Genomic DNA, 7,500 nt, shown 5'->3' on the forward strand with positions numbered 1-7,500 from the left:
ACTTTGTTGAACTGTGTCCCCCATGGATCTGTACTGTAAAAATATATAAATTGTTTGATAGTTACAGCCCTGGTGTGGTTCTGCCTGATGTCTTCATTCATTTCAGCCCGTGTCCTTGTCTCCGTCTCACACAAAGAAATTCCTTGGTGTCATTGTGTTTGTGTATTCCTCTCACACACCTCCTCCATGCACTGTGACACTCTCCGTCTCTAACACGGAAAGGTCAGGGCGCCGAGACGCTACGCCCTGTCTGCTGTCCAGTGATAGCATAGTATGTACCATAACGATAGGTCCTCGCAGCTCCACAGTTCTTATGTAGGAATACAGTGACTTTAAGTAACCCTCCATACTTAGTTAACTTGACCTTTGGTTCTGTACTTACTACTTGGTCTATTCTTTTTTTTCCCTCTACAACACCAAACCTCTTCACCGAGAATAGCCGATGGGTTTGATGGGCTGTTTTGGCCCTATGTTTTTTTCTGCACCGGATGCATGCTACTATGAGTTGAATCACATTAACCCTAGTGTCCCTATTATGGATTTGTCATCATAATAGACGGAAATAGGTAAACATTTGGCAAAAATAGCAGCTCTACAGCTCACAGCAACACTTGCAAGCTTGTAGATTGCTCTTCATTTTCAATGAAGATATTTGGTGGAGAGGGAAAAAGGAGGGGACCGAGTACAGATGCCTGGGGCACCCCGGTAAGTATATACAGTAATGTGACAAATGTCTTTTCACATTTAAAATTGGGTAAAAAATAGCAGTTCGTAAACCTCTCTACGCGTGTGAGCTTCAAGATCGGCTATTTTCGGCAAAGAGATTTTGTGTAAAGAGGGGGAAAAAAGAAGGCGGCCAAGTACAGACTCCTGGGGGACCAGGGTCAATGAAGAATGTATGGTTTAAGTCAGTGGTTTTCAAACAGTGGTCCAGGGACCACTAGTGGTCCTTGAGAGGGTTCCAGGTGGTCCCCAGCTAAATGATGGAGAGTTAATGGAGAGTTGGTAACCAAATGGACCCTTATAGATCTTTAACTTTTGAGAGTGTAAAATGAAACCATTTTTTATTTTACACTCTCAAGAGTTAAATTATTAAACATCTGCATTCGTCCTGTCCGTCCGTTAGCAGCTAATATCCGGCACCGTTGGCCCGGTCGCTCCGAAACTGTGCACACACACTCCCTGATGCCAATTCAGAACCTCTGCCCAACATTTTTCACATGGTCCTGTTATAGCGCCACCAGGAGGCTGATTTGTGCAAAACCCATTTTTTAATATTACTCCTACAGATTTTATCCAAACGTCATGCGTTTTGAACAAAAAGCCTCAAACTATGCATGCAGCTTGAGATTTCCGTGAAATTTTACCCACACATTCCCACTAGGCCGAGGAAGAAATGCCACCCTTTTCACATTGGCCTGTTATAGCGCCACCAGCAGGTCTAATTTAGCAAAACACATTTTTGGAACAAAATGCCTCAAATCATGAATGCAGTGTCTGATTGCCGTGAAAGGCCTAAGAATAAATGGCACCCTTTTCACATTGGCCTGTTATAGCGCCACCAGGAGGCCACAATAACGTACCTGACCTGGCGGAGACCTGTGCTCCGAGGAGCACTTTTTCTAGTTGTTATTTTGATAACGTTGGCCTCTCATCTCTACTACCAGCATCAATCCAGCATGGAATTGTGGACAATATCTTATCCTTGGGTCTGAGAGTCTAAATCTCATCAAACAGTGGTATGTGACTCAAATGCCGAATAATTAATGGACCTTGATATGAAAAGGGTTGAAAACCACTGGTTTAAGTGGTTAAATGTTCTGTTTTGGTGCTGTGCGTATTCTCTGCCACAGTATTATGAGTTCAATGACCCAGCAACATAGAGAACCATCCTCAGCGGTTAACTCCTTTTTCGGCATTTTTTTGCCACATGGAAACGGCGGCTTGTGAACTTCCATTTTATACTTTCACAGCTCATCTGTGTCTGTCTGGGAGGAGGACGGATCTGGACTCAAACATGCCACAGCTATAACTACTCCCTCGCTCTGGGCACGGAGAGCAGGGGGCTCGAGTGGAGAGCAGCTGTCCACAGCGCTGCACCGGAGGGCGTCAGGGAAATGAATGGGGGGGGGGCGAGAGAGAGAGAGATAGAGTGATGAAGTACTCACATGTTTTATTTAAGTAAAAGTATCAATACTGCAATGTAGATTTACTCTGTTACGAGTAAAGTCCTGCATTCAAAGTACAAAAGTATTGGCATCAAAATATACTTAGAGTACCAAAGTAAAAGCACTCATTATGCAAAATGGCCCATTTCAAGTCTTCAAAATAAATACAAATCCCTTGAAAATAGCAGATCTACAAGCTCACAATGCGTCGCGACGCATTGTGAGCTTGTAGATCGGCTATTTTCAAATAGCCGGATTATATATAGGGCTGAAGTTTTTAATGTATGTTTTGAAATAATAATTGAAATCTACAAAGTAACTAGTAACTAAAGTTTTCATATAAATCTATTGTGGAGTAGAAAAGTACACTATTCACCTCTGAGAAGAATTGAACATTGTAAACATGCAAGTAAAGTAAATATACCGCCACATTTTACCTAAGTACGGTACTTGAGTAAATGCACTTAGTTACTGGATATGTGGTATATTAAGAATGTACTCGTCGTGGTGATCTAGGTCACAGAGTTCCGTAGCGTTCGGCGGAGAGAGCACGCGAGCCCACAGCTCAGTAAACAGTGACATCTGCTGCAAATGCCGCTGCAACGCTGAGAATAGCACTGCCTCTAGTCCTCAGAAAGACACTATACCGTGGTCTCGGGAACAGTCTGTAATAGCAAAAATACTAAATTATTATTTTAATTGATTAACCCATTAAGACCTGAGGCGATTCTTAATTTTTTTCTAAATCTCAACAGTTTTTTGAAAAAAATCTGGAAAATATTTTTTCAAGATTTTTCAAAAATAGCAGATCTACAAGCTCGTAGCGCGGCACTCGGTGCCGCGCTATGAGCTTGTAGATCTGCTATTTTTGAATAGCCCAAAGAGATCTTAAAATGCGACGCAGATGCGTCCCCGGTCTTAATGGGTTAAATAACACATCTAATGAGTGACTATAATAATAATGGCATTATTGGCACGCGTGTTAGATTTGGCTGAGTTCGTTCAGGAACAGAATGAGAAGACATACCGTACTGTGAGATTGAAGTTCTTCTTGTTATTTGCAAAAAAAAATCACATTGAACATTTTGCTGAACTGTGATCTGAAGAAGTGTTACTAAACTTTTCAATAAAAAAGAAACCGACGTTTCGACAGTAAAGTCTTCCTCAGGGTTTAGCCCTGAGGTTTACTTTACTGTTGAAACGTTGGTTTCTTTTTAATAAACTTTTTTGCATCGTGGCTAAGAGCTGTGCGGCCTTATCCTTTGTCAATACTGTTATACCTGCCGTGGCCAGCACCTCATCAACACAGGTGTGCGCTCCCTCCTCTGTGTTTGCCCACTAAACTTTTCAATGCCACCTTAACCCATTAAGACCTGAGGCGATTCTTAAAAATGTGTTCTAAATCCTAACAGTTTTTTGAAAAAAATGTAAAAAGAACATTTTCACAGTTTTTTCAAAAATAGCAGATCTACAAGTTCATAGCGCGGCACTCGGTGCCGCGCTATGAGCTTGTATATCTGCTATTTTTGAATAGCCAAAGAAATCTTAAGTGACACAGATGCGTTTCAGGTCTTAATGGGTTGATAGCCATAGCCAGGTGACTGTGGCCCCTATTGTATAATTGCAGCTTTTCCGATACTGTTATTGGTATCGGAATGACTCTAGTGATAGTTTCATACCCTGAAGAACACCTACACCTACCTATGTACCTACCTATGTACACTGTACATCAGGTTGAATCATTGGTTCTATTTCAGAATATGTTTTTGCATCATGGCTACGAGCAGTGGCGGCGTCTTCGTTTCTTCAAAGTAATAGTTTTGGACATCATTTTGTCATTCTCCCTTTGGGACGTTTTACGTTATAATTGCAAATCACGTCGGCCTGTCCTGAGCTAACTATACCTGTGAGAAAAGTAAACCTGATTTGATTTGAACCCTGGATTTTGCCTGTTTGTTCTGCACTGCCTCGCAATAGCTCCGCTCTATCTACCTCTCATGACATTACAACTATATTTTTTCCATTTTCCTTTCAAATTGAGCCCTCCCTGGCGGCCCCCCACTTTAACCCATTAAGACCGGGAACGCATCTGTGTGTCATTTTCAGATTTCTTTGGCGATTAAAAAAATAGCAGATCTACAAGCTCATGTATGAGCTCGTAGATCTGCAATTTTTTTGTCACAATATCAGTGGTTCTCAAACTTTTTTCATGTCAAGGACCCCCAAAATGATATGTATTTGGCCGCGGACCCCCATCTCAAAATATTTAGTTCCACGGACCCCCGGGAGCAAACGTTTGAGTTAAAAATGTTTGCTTTAAACAATATATATATTCAAATATTTTCACGATTTTTTCAAAAATAACAGATCTACAAGCTCATAGCGCGGCACTCGGTGCCGCGCTATGAGCTTGTAGATCTGCTATTTTTGAACAGCCAAAGAAATCTAAAGATGACAGATGCTTTCCCGGTCTTAATGGGTTAAAAAAAAAGCACTGATGTAGAACGACAGTCTGTGAATTTGTCTGTGAATGAGCTGGATAGACACCAGACCCTGCAGCCATTTATTTGTATTAACGTCTGATCTTTGGTGATTATCACAGGATGTGCCAGAAGTGTGAAAGCAAGCAGACAATTTTTAGCTGACTCTTGTCAGATCACGCTATTGAATTTTTGGCTGCAGCTTCCATAGGTCTAGGAGGCAGAAAGACACCCGTGTGTCTGAATGGTTATGTGTACAGTGGTGGAACAAGTACTCAAATGTTTTACTTAAGTGGAAGTATCGATACTGCGATGTAGAAATACTCTGTTACAAGTAAAAGTCCGGAATTCAACATTTTACTTGAGTAAAAGTACAAAGGTGTTGGTATCAAAATGTACTTCAAGTACCAAAAGTAAAAGTACTATAATGTTTGAAAATAGCAGATCCACAAGCTCACAACGCGTCTCATCGTGACGCGTTGTGAGCTTGTAGATCTGCTATTTTCAAATAGCCTGTGTGTATAAAATAAGGCTAAAGTTATGTATGTATGTTTTATAATGTAATAATCTATACCCGCAAAGTAACTAGTAACTAAAGTTTTCAAATAATTGTAGTGGAGCAAAAGTACAGTATTTGCCTCCGAGATGTAGTGGAGTAGAAGTAAAAGTATAGACAATTGGAAATACTCCAGTAAAGTAAAAGTACCTCAAAACTGTACTTAAGTACAGTACTTGAGTAAATGTACTTAGTTACTTTACACCACTGGTTATGTGTCTGCACTTTGCATGTCTATGTCCGTGTTTGAATGTGCATGCGTGTTTATTCATAATATTCACTAGTTTGACTTGTAGTCAGAAAATACATTGAAGTCTAGAATTCTGGCATGTGCAGCCTGGGCTGACCATGACTCACGGTATGTTTGACATGACTGCTGACCATTTTCCAACGCACACCCTGGTTTGTTTGAGTTTCAAGGAAGCCATCGCATTCCATTTGTTTCAGTACAGTTTGAAAATCGACTCGCAGAGAGTTCAGAGTTGTTTGAAATATAGGCCAATCCAACATTCTGAATATCATGGCGCAGTTGTGTTTTGTCATTTGTCATTTTTAAAGCCCGGGTTGATGTGAATAGTCAAGCTGAAAGACCCTGGAGAACAGATTGATTTCCGAGTCGAATTCAAACACCCATGATGACTTATAAACTGCGCAATGATGTTCGGCCAACAATGACTCAAATATTCAGTTCACTAAAGGGATAAAATAGGGCATATCCCTTTTATTGACTACATAGAAAAAAAACACAATCTAATAATTATCAGCAGTTAATTATCTGTTTATATATCGACACGGGTGTGGCCCTTTGTGTTTTAAACAGTACTAAGCCTATCATGATTCACAATGCATATTTTTCCAATCCAGTGTTACATTTCCAAACTCCAAAGACATGAAGAGCTCATGTTTAGATAGCGCTTGTCAAAAGCTTAAAGGCTAAAAACATTGTTTTACGTCATAAGACAATGTTTTTATTCTGAAATCTTAAAAAAGAGGGCAAAATACTGCAGTCTATAGTTCAAAACCACTCCCGTTTGTTTTGCCTCAGCACTGTCTTTCAGTTCTGTTTTGACTCTTTGACCTGCTCTGTTTACCACACCGGCTAAGAAAAGGAGAGAGCGGCGGTGATGAAATCGGTCAAACCACTGTGGCCTGTTGACAAAAGCACTGATTCTCATGGCCTGACATTTTCCCATTGTCCCGTTTCCATTTCTGAATGCAAAAACACAAGCAAGCAGCAGTTTCACACCAAACTGCTCATGCATTCTGTTGATGTCGTCGGGTCTCTTTGGTTTTTATCACTTTTCCCTCATTTCCATTTTTCCCTCCCCTAATCTTTTATATGAAATCTATTTGCCTCACACACTCAGTCATTCTTTAAGTCATCTGTGTACTTCTCCAAACTCTGCTCCGTGGAGATATAAACCCTGCAGCGTACACAGTGAGAGGCGTAAGCTGTTTCACTCCATTTAATCCAAAATCCTTGTGGTTTTCCCCAATCTTTCTCTCCCCCCCCTCTCTCTCTTATCTTACTCTCTCCTTCTCTCTTTCCCTTCTCACTTTATTACTTCTCTTTCTCTTTCCCCCTCTCACTCCATTACCCCCCCCCTCTCTCTTGCTTACTCTCTCCTTCTCTCTCTCCATTCTGACTATTACTCTCCTCTATTACTCTCTCTCTCCCTTTTCACTCTATTTCTCTCTCCACTTTCTCACTCTACTTTCTCTCACCTCTCACTATATTACTATCTCTCTCTCCCTTCTCACTCCATTTCTCTCTCTCCTTTCTCACTCTATTACTCTCTCACCCTTCTCACTTTATTACTTCTCTCTCTTTCTCCCCCTCTCACTCCATTACTCTCTCTCTCTCCCTTCTCACTCTATTACTCTCTCCCCTTTCTCACTTTATTACTTCTCTCTCTCTCTCTCTCCCCTCTCACTCTATTACTCTGCTCTCTCCCCTTTCTCACTTTATTACTTCTCTCTCTCTCTATCTCCCCTCTCACTCTATTACTCTGCTCTCTCCCCTTTCTCACTTTATTACTTCTCTCTCTCTCCCCTCTCACTCTATTACTCTGCTCTCTCCCCTTTCTCACTTTATTACTTCTCTCTCTCTCTATCTCCCCTCTCACTCTATTACTCTGCTCTCTCCCCTTTCTCACTTTATTACTTCTCTCTCTCTCCCCTCTCACTCTATTACTCTGCTCTCTCCCCTTTCTCACTTTATTACTTCTCTCTCTCTCCCCTCTCACTCTATTACTCTGCTCTCTCCCCTTTCTCACTTTATTACTTCTCTCTATCT

At 41.1% G+C, this 7,500-nt stretch overlaps 1 protein-coding gene across 1 annotated transcript in view; it reads left to right on the forward strand.

The window, feature by feature from the left end:
* LOC311040515 (E3 ubiquitin-protein ligase Midline-1-like) overlaps positions 1 to 7,500 on the forward strand; it is a 93,169-nt gene that overhangs the window by 33,258 nt on the left and 52,411 nt on the right. The gene's annotated exons all lie outside the window — the stretch shown is intronic.

Source organism: Gymnoscopelus microlampas, assembly GCF_963454915.1.
Source record: "Gymnoscopelus microlampas genome assembly, chromosome: 24".
Taxonomy (NCBI): Eukaryota; Metazoa; Chordata; class Actinopteri; order Myctophiformes; family Myctophidae; genus Gymnoscopelus; species Gymnoscopelus microlampas.